Source organism: Tamandua tetradactyla, chromosome 9 (assembly GCF_023851605.1).
Source record: "Tamandua tetradactyla isolate mTamTet1 chromosome 9, mTamTet1.pri, whole genome shotgun sequence".
Taxonomy (NCBI): domain Eukaryota; kingdom Metazoa; phylum Chordata; class Mammalia; order Pilosa; family Myrmecophagidae; genus Tamandua; species Tamandua tetradactyla.
Window position 1 is genome coordinate 88,861,938 of NC_135335.1, and position 16,272 is coordinate 88,878,209.

The following is a 16,272-nucleotide window of genomic DNA, read 5'->3' on the forward strand; positions in this document are numbered from 1 at the left end:
ACATGTGGAACATCTTTAAATTGTTGAAAGAAAAAAAACCATAAAAGTACTGACTTCCAGGGAAGATGGCAGGGTAGGGAGCTCTAAGACTCAATACATCTACCAAAACAATTACTAACTATTAAATAGGCAGGAACTGTATGAAACAACAATTTCGAATCTCCAGAGGGCAGAAGAATGCTTCTCTTCCAGAGAATAGTAGGAAGAAAATGGCTGATTGTTTATTCTAAAGAATAAAATTTCAGAATTGCAAATTGCTGACAGTCTGGGAAAAAGGCCTGTGCTTTCAGGAGAGGAAAGTTTATCCCCTGGGAAACAGAGGGGCAACCAAGCTCCTGTAAATAGAGGAACCCCAAAACAACTAACAAGCAAAAGCCCAGGACAAGAAAAGTTTCACAATACACTGCACATGCCCTGGGAAGTCCTTTTCTGATAGGAAGACTGGAGCGCAGGAAAATCTCTGCCTTATCACCAGCTGGTTAAAAAAACAAGAAACAGACATCTCAAGGAGTAAATCACAGAGTTAACATTTTTAAATATTAAAATGTACAGTGTGCAATAAAAGAGTACAAGGCAAACAAAGAAACTTGAAATAATGGCCCATCAAAAAGAAGAGTATAAAAATACAGAAATTACAAATGAAGAAAAGAATGTGGACATACCAAAAAAGCCTTTAAAAAATGGTCTCAAAAATGTTTAGGGAGATGAAGGAAGGTACAGAAAAATAACTACAGGATATCAGGAAAATAATGGATAAACAATATAAGAGTCTAAACAAAGAGAAAGAAATTTAAAAAGGAACCAAACAGAACTACTGGAGCAGAACACCACAGTAACTGAAATGAAAAATACCCAGGAGGGTTGCAAGAACAGATTGGAGCTGGCAAAAGAAAGAATCAGTGAACCTGAAGACAAGACACTTGAGTCAGGCTGAGTAGAAAGTAAAATGCATCAGGCTCAGGAGCAGAAAGGAAAAAGAAATATTGAAAGTGAAAATAGCCTAAGACACTGCTGGGACAACATCAAGCACACCAATGTACACATTATAGGGATCCCAGGAGAAGAAAAAAGAGAGAAAGGGGCAAAAGGAAAGGTCAAAGAAATAATGAAGATGAACTTCCCAAAATACATGAATATGCACATCCAGAAAGCTCAGCAAACATCTAACAGGTTAAACACGAAGAAAAATACACCATGTCATATATTGATTACACTATCATATATAAACAAAGGAGAAGAGCTCTGAGAGCTACAAGAAAAAAGCAAAATGCTATACACAAGGGAGTCCCTATAAGACTGAGTGCTGATTTTTCATCAGCAACCATGGAGGCAAGAAGGCAGTGGACTGAAATACTAAGAGTGCCGAAGAAAATAAAAAATGTTATAAATGGTGAGACTCTTTCAAAAATAAGGGGGAGATTAAAACATTCTCAGATAAACAAAAGGCGAGGGAGTACAGAACCACTAGACCTTCCCTATAAGCAATGCTAAAGGAATTTCTTTAGACTGAAATGAAAGGACAGTAGACAGTCATTCAAAGTAGCATAAAGACCTAAAGACCCACAGTAAGGGTAATCATTTAGGTATTTATAAATGCCAATATTATTGTGTTTATTGTTTTATATATAACTCCATTTCTTACTTCCAACAGGTATTAAAATAAAAATGCATAAAAAATACAAATGCATAACAACTAATCATAAATCTAGGTTTTCTGACATACAATGTAAAATATAAAAGTAGTAACAAGTGCAAAAATGGTGGGAGAGGGAGAGAGGTATAGGAAAAGTATATGTGCACTCTATTAAAGTTAAGTTGGTATCAAGCCAACTATAACTGTTATATATATATTGAGGATGTGACATTTTAACCCTATGGTAACCACAAGAAAAACAGATGAAAAATATATCCAGATAGAAATGACAAGACACTCAAGGTGATACAACACAAGGCAGAACACAAATATAAAGGTAGTCTTAAATGGAATTGAGGGATAAAAATGTTATGATTTAGAAAGGCTAAATAGCAAATAGCAGAAGAAAGATCTGATTTATCAGTGGTGACTTTAAATGTAAATGGATTAAGCCCTACAGTCAAAAGGCAAAGGTTGGCAGAATGAATTTAAAAAAAAAAAGCATTCTCCATCTATGTGCTGTCTGCAAGACAGTCACCTTGAAGTCAAAGAAACAAGCAGGTTGAGAGTGAAGGGACAGAAAAATATATACCATACACATAGTAACCAAAAGAGAGCTGGGTAGACCACATTAATATCAGATAAAATAGACTTAAAGTCAAAGATCATTACAAGGGACACAGATGGTCATTATATATAATTCATCAGGAAGATGTAACAATTATAAATATATATGCTTCTAGCAGCAGAGCCCCAAAATATATGAAGCAAATATGTTAGGTCATAAAACAAGTCTCAAAAAATGGAAAAATATTGAAATCCCACAAAGCATATTCTCTGACCACACTGGAATGAAGCTATAAATCAATATGGGAGGGAGAAAGGGGAAATTTAAAAATATGTGGAAATTAAACAACATACTCCTAAACAGTCAATGGGTGAAAGAGGAAATCAGAGGCAATATCTAGAGGTGAATGAAAATGAAAATACAATATGTTGATATTTATGGTTGTGGTAAGAAGGACATTTTTAGTTCTAAATGCTTACATTAAAAATGAAGAAAAACTTCAAATCGGAGACCTACTCTCAAAACTAGAAGAACAAGAAAAAGTAGAGCAAACTAACCCAAATCAAGCAAGGAAGGAAATAACAAAGATTAGGGCAGAGATAAGTGAAACAGAAGATTAAAAAACAGTAGGTCCCAGGGATGAATCCGGCCCTGGCAACGTGGGGCAACAATTCTATCCTGACCAAAAGGGGGAAAAGAGGTGTAACTGGTAAAGTATCAGTGGCAGAGAGAGTTCAAATGGAGTCGAGAGGTTTCACTGGAGGTTACTCTTACACAAGCTTCAGTTTACCTTGCTACCTATTATAACTTGCCAGACCCCAACCAGGACCATTCCAGCCAATCCTAAAGAACACCTAGGGCAATATATAAGATTCCACAAGTGTTCCATGCACTAGAGTAGTTTTCCAGAACCTACAGCCTCCAGATGGGTCCCTGGTCCGGATTGGTCCTGAGGTCTGGAGGGCCCAGCCTCTCAGAACATCAGATAGTTCCATCTCCCTACCCCATATTAGTGACAGACTCTTCCAATATGGAAAATTTGGAGGGATCATAGACCAAACACCCCTAAAGAGAGGGATGGAAAGATTAAAGGTGATGGTGGAGTTATACAGTGAAGATAGGATTTAACAAATGAATATGAATGCTGAATCACTAAATTGATGTATCTTTTTGGTCTCCAGTGTCTTAGAGCAGCTAAAAATAAAAGCCTAAAATTATAGAAATGTAACCCATGTCAAACTCTGAAATATGTTTTACAACTAATTGTGGTGCTGTGCTTTGAAATTTATTGCTTTTTTGTATATATGTTATTTTTCACAATAAAAAGAAGAAAAAAAGTCGATTGTGATGATAAAATAATATTTAAGTTCTCTAGCTTCCTATATTCTGGAGCAGCTAGAAATAAAAATCTAGATGATTGTATGGTAGCCCATGATTGTATGATTGTATGGTAACTCTGGGATCTGTCCTGTAACTACTTGTTGAGGAGTGCTTTGAAAACTATCGCTTTTTTATTTCTTTGCTTTATATATATGTTATACTATACAATAAAAAAAGTTGAAAAAAACAATAAGGTCAAAAAAAAAGTAAAAGTTGGTTCTTTGCAAAGATCAACAATATTGACAACTTTTAGCTAGGCTGAAAAGAAAAAAATAGAGAGGATAACAATCACCAAAAAAAAAAAAAAAAGCCCAGAAATAAAAAGGGGGACATTATTATGACCCCACTAAAATAAAAAAGACTACAAGTAGATTCCATGAACAACTGTATGCCAATAAATTAGATAGTCCAGATGAAATGGGCAAATTCATAGAAACAGATAAACTACCTACACTGATTTAAGAAGAAATAAAGATCTCAACAAACTAATTATTTGTAAAGAGATTGACCCAGTAATCAAAAACCTCCTAACCCTTGTTGCCCAGGAACAGAAGGCTTAACAGGGAAATTCTACCAACATTACAAAAAGACTTAATTCTAATTCTTCTCAGATATTTCCAAAAAATTGAAGAGAAGGAACACTCCCTAACTGACTCAACAAGGCCAACACCACCCTCATACCAAAGCCAGATAAAGACATCACAAGAAGAGAAAACTACAGCCCAATATCGCTTATGAATATAGATGCAAAAATCCTCATCAAAATGCTATCAAACCAAATTCAATAGTGTGTTAAGAGAATTATACACCACGATTAAGTGAAAGTTATCTCTGGTAAACAAGTTGGTTCAACATAAGAAAATCAACTAATGTAATACAACACATTAACTGAATGAGGATAAAAAAAAGCATAATCATCTCAATAGATGCAGAAAAGGCACTTGACAAAATACAGCATTCTTTATTGATAAAAACTCTTAGAAAATAGGAAAAGAAGGAAACTTCCTCAATTGATAAAGGGCATATATGAAAAGCTCACTGCTAACATTCTACTTCATGATGAAAATCTGAAAGCTTTTCTAAGACCAAGAATAAGACAAAGATGCCCAATAATTATCACTGCTGTTCAACATTGTACTAGAAGTTCTTGCCAGACCAATTAGGCAAGAAAAAGAAATAAAAGGCATTTGTGTTTGTCAGGGTTCTCTAAAGAAACAGAACCAACAGGAGAGATCTGTAAATATGAGATTTATAAAGGCATCTCATGCAATTGTGTGAATGGAAGAGTCCGAAATCCATAGGGCAGGCTGTGAAGCTGGCAGCTATGATGAAGGGTCTGAATGAACACCAGTGGAGAGGCTGGCTGGCTGAAGAAGCAGTGAAAGAGTCTCCTTTAAAAGCTCTCAACTGATTGCATTACCTTGTTGTGGGAGATACTCCTTACTTGATCACAGATGTAATCAGCCACAGATGCAATCAACTGACTGATGATTTAATACACCACCCAGTTTACCAACCAGCCACAAAATATCCTTGCAGCAATGGTCAGGCCAGTGCTTGCCTGACCAGACAACTAGGAGTAATCACGTGGCCAAGTTGACACCAGTGTTGTGGGGCGCACCGAAAGAGAGACCACATAATTCAAAACTGCAAGCCAATTTGGAGTCTTTATTAGCCAGCCAGCGACTGCCTCAGAAACTTTCAAGAAGGAAGATTCAGAGAGCAGCCCCCAGAGGTTTTCAAGGTGTGCTCATAACGGCTAAAATTATGTCATGGTTTTGCAGTTGCTAGCAAGCAAGCGTATCACAGAAGCAGAAAAATGCCGTTAGCTATGCCAAAACACACCCCGTTCCCTCAGTTCCCTAACATTGGTTATTGTTTAATTCTTGGGGACATTCCACCCAGTGTTGTGGGGACTTTCCCTGCTTGGGCCTGATTGATTGCTCCTGGCCCTCCACATTCCCCACTGGTTTTATGAGAGAATCAAATCATTGTTTCTTTATTTTGATTATAAATTTGCTGATACTGGGTTCCAAGGACTAATAATTTAATAGTTAGTATTTTTCTTTGCACGTATGAGGTTAGACAGTCGATTATACGGGGTTCAACATTAAGCTTAATAATATGAGAATTAGGGTCCCTGCTACGGCGGGCAAGAGCGTAGTCAGCCATGGGGACCAGGAAAATAAGTTTTCATATCACTGGCAGGGGTCCTGTCCACGGGCCTCCAAGGTGACTGGCTGAAGCTTTTTTATCCCGCCTAGGTCTCTGGGCTGCACCTGAAATAGATCTTTTTTAGGGGCAGGATTTGTTGGTCCCAGATGGGCTGCCTTCATCAGTTCCCGAGTTTGCTGGATGGTAGACTGCAGGGCCTGTAATGATTTTAGAAGAGAATGCTTATTTAATTTAGCTATTTTTTCCCCCCAATTTAGGGATTAGTGAAGGTGGTTATTTAAACATGATTTCATATGGGGTAATTCCCTTAACATAGGGAGTACATTTAGTTTTTAGGAGGGCAAATGGAAGGAGACTCACCTAGTTTTCACCAGTCTCGAGCTTTAGCTTATTTAAAGTTTATTTTATTGTTCTATTCATTCTTTCAACTTGCCCTGAATTCTGTGGCCTATAAATACAATGTAATTTCCATTTGATATTTAATATTTTTGCTAATAATTGGGTAACTTGGGCGATGCACGCTAACCCGTTGTTGGGCCCCATTGCAGTTGGGAGGCCAAATCAGGGGACAATTTCAGAAACTAGTTTTTTTTATTATTATTTGTGCTGTCTCGGTTCTGGTAGGAAATGCCTCAGTTCACCCAGAGAAGGTGCTGATGAAGACTAACAGGTATTTGTATCCTGTTAATATTTCTGTGAAGACTATTTCCCACTGTTCTCCTGGGGCTTGTCCCCTCAGCCTGGTTCCTTGGGGCATTTCTTTCCCTCGGCCAGAATTTACCTGGGTGCAGATGTGGCATCTGGACAATACTTGCCAAGCTTCTTGTTGCAATCAGGGAATGTAGTAATCTCCCTGTAAGAGTTCAGTTAGTTTCGTACTGCCCAGGTGTGTACTTTGGTGAACTGGGTAATGAAATTTTTCCCCAGGGATTCTCTCATCTGGGAGAATTTTCCAACCGTCCAGATCTGTTTTAGTGCCCAGAGTTTCTCCCAGTCTAATTTTTTTTCCCCTGGTATAAAAAATTTTTTTCCTGCCCTGCTCGGCAGCACTTGCCCTGGTAAAACAGGAAGTATTTACAGCATCCCCACTGTTTTTTGGGCAACCTCTTTTGCCATTTTATCAGCCAGGGCATTTCCTCTGGCAATTTGATTTCCGGTAGTCTGATGTCCTTTGCAATGTATAATGGCTACCCTTTTTGGCAACCAGATAGCCTCTAGCAAGGTGAGTATTTCTGTATATTTTTTATTTCCTTTTCTCTCAATGTCAAAAGTCCCCGCTCTTGCTATAGTGCCCCATGGACATGCACAGTTGCGAAGGCATATCTGCCGTCCATGTAGATGTTGACAACCTTCCCTTTTCCCCACCTTAGAGCCTGGGTCAGCGCTATTAGTTAGGCCTTCTGGGCTGAAGTCCCATGTCCTAGGGCCTGAGCCCAGATAACCCAGTCCACAGTTACCCCTGCTGCCCCTGCATACCTGATTCCCTCCAAGACGTAACTGCTCCCGTCTGTATATAATTTTTAATCAGGATTTGGCCGGGGATTGTTGGTAAGGTCAGCCCTCAGGTTTGTGAAAGATTAAAAAATCTCGCAACAGTCATGGATGGGTTTGGACGGGTCATCATCTGGAAGCAAGGTGGTGGGGTTAAGAGCTGCCGTTTTTAGGAAGCGGATTCTTGGGGGATCCAGTAGCAATACCTGATACTGGGTTATCCAGGCATTTGAGAGCCATCTCTCAGGCAGGCTCCTTAGTAATGTCTCTATCGAATGTGGGGCCACTATGTGTAAGTCCTGTCCCGGAGTTAATTTAGATGCTTCTTTTACTAAAATGGCAGTGGCAGCAATGGCTCGGAGGCAGCTTGGCCACCCGGCTGCCACATAGTCTAGTCTTTTAGACAGGTAGACAACTGGCCTTTTTCATGGTCCTAGCATTTGGGTGAGTACTCCTTTTAAAAGCCTTTTGCTCAGCCTTAGTCCAGGGTAGGGCTTCCTTCTTTCCCCCTGTGCTAGTGTACAGGGGTTTTGCTATTTCTGCAAACCTGGGAATCCAGAGCCAGTAATATCCAACTGCTCCTAAAAACTCCTGTACCTGCCTTTTTGTTTTTGGTTGGGGTATTTTTAGGATAGCTTCAATCCTATTAGAAGACAGAGCTCTTTTTCCCCCTTCTAATTCATACCCTAAGTATGTTGCTGAACTGGTGCAGAGTTGGGCCTTTTTGGCTGAGACCCCATAGCCCAGCTGGGCTAGTTACTGTAACAAGTTTTCGGTTGCCTTTTTGCAGTTTGACAGATTATTAGCTGCCAGTAAGAGGTTCTGGATGCTCTTGTCTAAAACGAGCCAGATCCTGGCTTAAGGCTTCATCGAACAGGGTGGGAGAATTTTTGAAACCCTGAGGCAACCGAGTCCAGGTTAGTTGTCCAGAGAACCCCCCTCTGGGTCAGTCCATTCAAAAGCAAAGATGGGTTGACTTACTGTGGCCAAGGGAAGTGAAAAGAAGGCATCCTTTAAGTCCAGAACAGTGTAGACCTGCTGACTGGGAGGTAACAGGCGCAAGAGCGTAAGTGGGTTAGACGCAGTGAGGTGAATGGTTTCAATTCTTTTGTTTACCTCTTGGAGATTTTGCACTGGCTGGAAATCATCAGTCCCAGGTTTTTGGACTGGGAGAAGGGGAGTGTTTCAGGCCGAATGGCAGGGGACCAGAATACCTGCCTCCTGGAGTATTTTGATATGAACTGCAATGCCTCTTTTAGCCTTTAAGCTTATTGGGTATTGAAGGTTGCCCCAGTATCCACAAGAAATTTTATAGGCTTGCCCCCAATTTCTAAGGTGACCTTGGGGTCCCGAGGGCTCAACGGAATGGAGCCCTGGTCCCGTCAATCAGCCTCTTTAACTAGAATGGGGGCTGGTTTTAGTCCTTTAAGTCCTTTTCAGGGCATTCATTTTTCCAATGCCCATTTTCTTTGCTGTAGGTGCATTGGTTTGCACCTAGGCCCAACCTTGTTCCTTGGTTTCCTTTTCTTTTTTAGACCATGAAAAGTGGGCGGGCATCCCCCGGGGCAGGGCCAACCTGCCTCAAGGTAAAATTGGAGCTCCGGAAGAATCCGGTGATTGTGAACCAGAAGAAGGGTGGTGAGCAGAGGCACTTCTGGTATGGGGGGGACTGAAGGTCACCTCCCGGCTATCAGAGGGGCTGGTTGCCGCCTCCTGGCCGTTTCTGGTCTTAGAGGGGGCGGAGGGGCTGTTGGGTATGGGGGAGGGTCCATCAAAAGCAGGTCCTCCAATGGTCCTGTCAATACTGGGATCCCTTTAGTCCTTTCTTTTTGAGAGGTTTTTATTAAGAGGGACTTTTTGGCTCTGGGGTGGGGGTGGGGTCTTTCTTTTTGTGACTCCAGGCAAGACTGTAACCACTTGGGCTTTTCTGTTAACATTTCAATCCAAATTAGTATATAGTGGATGTGGTCAGGGTGGCCTGGATCACCAAAAATCGTCCTTTGGACTTTATAAGCTATAGACAGATCTGTGGTTCCCTCGGGAGGCCACCCAGAACCAAAAGTTGGCCACTCCCATGAGCAGAATTTTTTTTCAAGTTGAAGGCATTGACAGGGGCTCCATAGTCCCCGGCCTTCCACTGAAATTCCTGGAAATTTTTCAAAAAACATTGAAGGGGAATACAGACAGATAAACTTGACTGACCCAAGGCAATTATGACAAGAACGACACAGAATGCGACAGAATGACACAGAATGTGACGAGACCAACAGATGAGAGAAGGGACAAACTAAACCAAGACACACAAAAGCCTTATCCTTAATTGATTCCTAACCAGAAGCCCTGGGCAACGTCTTGCTCCGGGCGGGATCTGACCTTGGAAGTAATGCTGTGTCCAGCCTTCCAGAGGTCCCCGACCTGGATCCAGTAACAGACCTGTACTCACCGGTGAGGTTTCCAGGAACAGATGACTCCACCAGATTTTGTATAATTTCGGAGGGTCCTGTAGAACGGGTCTGGTTCCTGGTCCTTGCCTGGGGTGGAGGAACGTCTCTCCGAGGCCCTCCCCTAGGCCGGACCTCAGTTCCGGGGGCGGTCCCCAGGACCTGTGGTCACCAGATGTCCCATTAAGTACGATCTCGCTGGGGCCTCCAAATGTTGTGGGGCACACTGAAAGAGAGACCACATAATTCAAAACTGCAAGCCAATTTGGAGTCTTTATTAGCCGGACGGTGACTGCTTCAGGAACTTCCAAGAAGGAAGATTCAGAGAGCAGCCCCCAGAGGTTTTCAAGGTGTGCTTATAAAGGCTAAAATTTGTCATGGTTTTGCAGTTGCTAGCAAGCAAGCATATCATAGAAGCAGAAAAATGCCATTAGCTGTTGGCAAAACACATCCCGTTCCCTCAGTTCCCTAACATTGGTTATTGTTTAACTCTTGGGGACTTTTTGCCCAATGTTGTGGGGACTTTCCCTGCTTGGGCCTAATTGATTGCTCCTGGCCCTCCACAACCAGAATCTAACCATCACAGCATCCAAATAGGAAAGGAAGAAGTAAAACTTTCCCTATTTTCAGATGATATGATAGTATACACAGAAAATCCTGAAAAATCCACAACAAAACTCCTGCAGCTAATAAATGAATTTAGCATAGGGGCAGAGCAACATCACAAAATCAGTAATTTCTCTATACACAAATAATGAATAATCAGAAAAAGAAATCAGCAAAAAATTTCACTCACAAAGCAACTAAAAAATCAAATATCTAGGGATAAACCTAATTAAGAATGTAAATGACTTGTACAAAGAAAACTATAAAACACTGGTACGAGAAATTAAAAACCTAAATAAATGGAAGGATATTCTGTATTCATGGATTAGAAGACTAAATATTATCAAGATGTCAGTAATACCCAAGGCAATTTATAGATTCAGTGCAATCCCAATAAAAATTCCAACAACCTTCTTTGTAGAAATGGAAAAGCCAGCAATCAGATTTATAGGGAAGGGTCAGGGGCCCTGAATAGCTAAAGCCATCTTGAAAAAATAAGAATGAAGTTGGAGGAATCACACTTCTGAGCTTAAAACTAATTACAAAGCCACAGTATCAAAATAGCCTGGTAGTTTCACAAGGACAGACTATAGACCAATGGAATAGAATTGAGACCTCAGAAATCAACCCTCATATTTATGGCCAACTGATTTTTGATGAGGTAGCAAGTTCATTTAATTGGGAAAGAACAGCCTCTTTGAGAAATGATGCTGGGTAAACTGGACTTCTATTTGAAAACAAAAGGAGTATCCCTATTTAATATCATATAAAAAAAAAACAGCTAAAAATGGATCCAAAACCTTAATATAAGAGCTAGAACTATCAAATTCTAAGAATAAAATTTATGGAAGCATCTTCAGGACCTTGAGTTAGTCAATGGTTCCTTGGACTTTATACCCAAATCACAAGGGACAAAAGAAAAAATAGATAAATGGGACCACATCAAAATATAAAAAGTATTTTTCTTTTTTTTTTGCATGGGCAGGCACCAAGAATCAAACCCAGGTCTCCAGCATAGCAGGCGAGAACTCTCCCTGCTGAGCCATCGTGGCCCGCCCTATAATAAGTCTTTTGTTCCTCAAAGGACTTATCATGAAGCAAAACGACAGCCTATAAAATGGGAGAAACTATTTGGAAATCAAACATCTAATAAAGGATTAATGTCCAGAATACATAAAGAAATCCTCCAACTTGGCAACAACAACAAAAAACCCAATTAAAAACTGGGCAAAAGACTTGAAAAAGATTCCTCTCCCAAGAAGACATGTAAATGGATAGAAGGCACATGAAAATAAGCTCAACATCATTAGCCATCAGGGAAATGTAAATCAAAACCACAATGTAATAAGTTTTAAGATCATGAGATACCATTTCATACCATTAGAATGGCTGCTACTTAAGACTGGTAAATAACAAGTGTTGGAGGGGATGTGGAAAAGCAGAGAAACTCGAATAGATATTTGCACACCAATGTTCATAGTGACATTATTCACTATTGCCAAAAGATGGAAGCAATCCAAGCATCAAACAACCGATGAAAGGATAAATAAAATTATTTATATATATATATATATATACAACAAAATGTTATTTAGCCATAAAAGGAATGAAGTCCTGATACAAGCTATAATGTGGATGAACCTTGAAGGTATCATGTTGAGTGAAATAAGCCAGATGCAAAAGAACAAATATTATATGATCTTACTTATTTGAAACAATTAGAATAAGCAAATTCACAGAGTCAGAGTCTGGGCCATGTTTCCAGGGGATGGAGTGGAGATGGGGAATGGGAAGTTAAGGCTTAAAATTCACAGGGTTCCTAATTGGAATGATGGAATTATACTATACAAATAGTGAACCCCAAGTTAAACGATGACTTTAATTAACGGAATTGTAAAGAAGTGCTACAACTAATTGTAACAAATGTTTCACATCAATACAAGGGTTGTTGGTGGAGTGGTGTATAGGAATCCTGTATTGCATGCTAGATTGTTCTGTAAATTCACCACTTCGCTGATAAAAAAAAAAGTGCAACTGGAATAAACCACGACATTAAAAAAAAAAGCCATCAACACAGAATTCTATATCCAGTGAAAATATTCCTCAAGAATGAACATGAAATAAGAAATGTTCTGGTGAAATAAAACTATGAGACAGTATCTCTAATAGACCTGCATTTTCAGGCTAGGGAAATGATACCAGGTGATAATTTTGATATTTAAGAAGGATTGAATAACATTGGGGAAAGTAAATATGTAGGTAAACATAAAATACTATTTCCCTTTTCAGGCTAGGGAAATGATACCAGGTGATAATTTTGATATTTAAGAAGGATTGAATAACATTGGGGAAAGTAAATATGTAGGTAAACATAAAATACTATTTCCCTTTTAATTTCTTTAAAATATACATCACATGAGGGGGTTTATCATATCCATGATGTGATACATTTTACAACAATAGCATAAGAATGGGTGTGCATAGTTAAATGGACTTATTACTTGAAATGGTACACTATTAATTCAAGTAGACAGTGGAAATTATGGATGTATTTTATAGCCCATAAAGCAAACACTACAAAATTGTGCAAAGAGGAACAACAAAAGATCAAAAGGCAAATCAAAATAGAATTCTAAAAAAAAAAAATTCACATAATACAAATGGAGACAAGAAAGGAGGAATAAAAGAACAAATATTAGATGGAAGAAAAACAGAAAATAAAGAGTAGAAGAGCAGGCCTAAACTTAACCTAAGAATAACTGCCTCAAATGTAGGAGTGCTATTCCAGAGCTAGGGTGACCTAGGGAATGGAATGAAATTGACATGTGAAATGATTTTACAAAAAGAGGCCACAGCATATTGAATAAAAACATTGTTTGCAACCATTCATGTAATTAAAAAATTTTTTTTATAAAACTAGAACTCTTCCCCCTTCAAAAAAAATGTAAGTGTGCTAAACACTGCAATGAAATTAAAATACAAAGATTGTCAGAATGGATTTTTTTCTAAGTTCCAACTATACACTGTTTATAAGAGATGAATTTTTTTGCTATTCTCTATTATTATTTAAAAGCAATTTTTCTAAACATAATAAACAAACATGAATATTCTTACCATATGATCATTCCATTCTTGGTACATAATCAATAACTCACAATATCATCACGTAGTTGAATATTCATCACCATGATCATTTCTTAGAACATTTGCATCAATTCAGAAAAAAAAATAAAAAGAAAAAAACTCTCACATACCATACCCCTTACTCTTCCCTCTCATTGACCGCTCGTAATTCTATCTACCCAATATATTTTAGCCTTTCTTTCCCCTATTTTTTTATACCCCTTACCACTCCCTTTCACTGATCACTAGCATTTCAATCTACTCAATTTATTTTAACATTTGTTCGCCCTATTATTTATTTATTTATTTTTGCACGGGTAGGTACTGGGAATCGAACCTGGGTCTCTGGTATAGCAGGCGAGAACTCTACTTGCTGAGCCACCGTGGCCTGTCCTATTTATTTATTTTTAATCCATATGTTTTACTCATTCTTTCATATTGTAGATAAACAGAGCATCAGACACAAGGTTTTCACAACCACATAGTGACATTGTGAAAGCTACATCATTATACAATCATCTTCAAAAAACATGGCCACTCAGCTCTACATTTTCAGGCACTTGCCTCCAGCCTCTCCAAACTACCTTAGCTAAAAAGGTGATAGCTATATAACATGTAAGAATAACCTCCAGGATAACCTCTCAACTCTCTTTGAAGTCTCTCAGCCATTGACACTTTATTTTGTCTCATTTCTTTCTTCCCCCTTTTGGTTGAGAAGGTTTTCTCAATCCTTTGATGCTGAGTTCCAGTTCCTTCTACGATTTCTGTCCCACATTGCCAGGAAGGTTCACACCCTTGGGAGTCATATCCCATGCAGAGAGGGGGAGGGCAGTGAGTTTGCTTGTCATGTTGGCTGAAAGAGAGAGGCCACATCTGAGCAACAAAAGAGGTTCTCTTGGGGGGTGACTCTTAGGCCTAATTTTAAGTAGGCTTGACCTATCCTTTGCAGGAATAAGTTCCATATGAACAAACTTCAAGATTGAGGGCTTGACCTATTGCTTTGGTTGTCCCCACTGCTTGTGAGAATATCAGGAATTCTCCACATGGGGAAGTTGAATTTTCTCCCTTTCCCATCATTCCCCCAAGGGGACTTTGCAAAAACTTTTTAATTCACTGTTCAAATCACTCTGGGATTTATCAGGGTATCACTCTGGACAAACCTACAAAGTCTCATGCCCTACTCAAGGTTCATGTACTTATGATATTCAATTAAACTGTCCACATAAGTTAGGTTAGGAAATGCAATAGTCGAAATATAAATTTTGTACCAATAAACATTTTTTGCTTTAGTCTCACACATAAGTTAAAATTTTAAAGTATGAATTACCATCTATTTTCAACACCCTCCAATATTGACAATCCTTTGCTCTTCCTCATGCAAAACATTTTTAATTTGTACATTTAGTCATTATCATTGTATACTCTAGGCATTCTTAGATTTTATCATCTCAGTCTTAATCGTCTATCTTTCCTTCTGATTTCATTTGTGCCCCCAGGCCACCTTCCTCTATCGTTCTCACATTCAGCTTCATTCAGGGTACGAACATTATTGTATTACAGTTAGGTAGTATTGTGCTATCTGTTTCTGAATTTTTACAATCAGTCTTGTTGCACAATCTGTATCCCTTCAGCTCCAATTACCCAATATCTACCCTATTTCTATCTCCTGATGGTCTCTGTTCTTAACTGAAATTCTCCAAGTTCATTCCTAATGTTAGTTCATATCAGTGAGACCATACAGTATTTGTCCTTTTGTTTCTGGCTAATCTATAAGAGATGAAATTTAAACATAAATACAACCGTAGACCTTATTGGATCAACCTGAGCAATATTGTATAAAAGTCCCCAAAGTTTCTAATTTCCCAAAAGTACTTCCCTGTTTACTTGACAATGATCTATCATATAGCATTGAGTACTGTACTCTCATTTATTAATTCTCATAACCTTATGCCAAGAGAATAAAAGCAGCTATCTAAAACACATATTCAACTTTCTCCCTAACAATGCCCATGGGGGAAAAGACACAGAAGGTTCTCCCCATTGCCTGATTCCTGGAACAATTGAAATCACAGTTACAACTCCGGGAGAGACTGCAACCTGCAAAATCAATCTATCAATTAATCTTCAAATAATATCCAGTTCAAGCAACTCTTTTAGAATTGTTAAGGACCATGCTATCCCTAACTTAAATTCACAATAAATTCTGAAAGAAAAGCAATCCATAATTAAGTAATTCTAGGAAACCCCCTAAAATTATAAAACGTGGATGTTCTACGTGACCCTCTTATACTTAACATCTTGGTTTGTCATTGCTGGGTCCCTTTCTGGGTATTTGGAAGTGATGGAAGTCTAAGTAAGCTTCATGAGAAGTTTCAGATTAAATTTTTTTCAAAAGGCCTATTTAGTTTTTCACAATACAGTAATAGATTTACAAAATAACATTTCCATTTCCTAGCACTTAAAAATAGTGCTAGGGCGGGCCACGGCGGCTCAGCAGGCAGAGTTCTGGCCTGCCGTGCCAGAGACCCGGGTTCGATTCCCGGTGCGTGCCCGTGGGGGAAACATAAATAGTACTAATCACACCACCAACCATAATCACAAGCAGTGCATTTTAAGACCTAAAAGGAAATCTTTTTATGTCAAATATAAAACCCAAACAAATGCAGACTTCTTATAGATGAGGATAACTGTGAAGTGTACCATGCACTGCTTAGTTGAAGAAGCTACTTCTTCAGAAAATACCCGATTCCTTCAAACTCCAGTTTGGTTACCAAATATTTCCCATCATGAAATTATAGGTATTTAAACAATTAAAATCATAATTACGTCTCAGAGTTTACATAGTGTATTATATG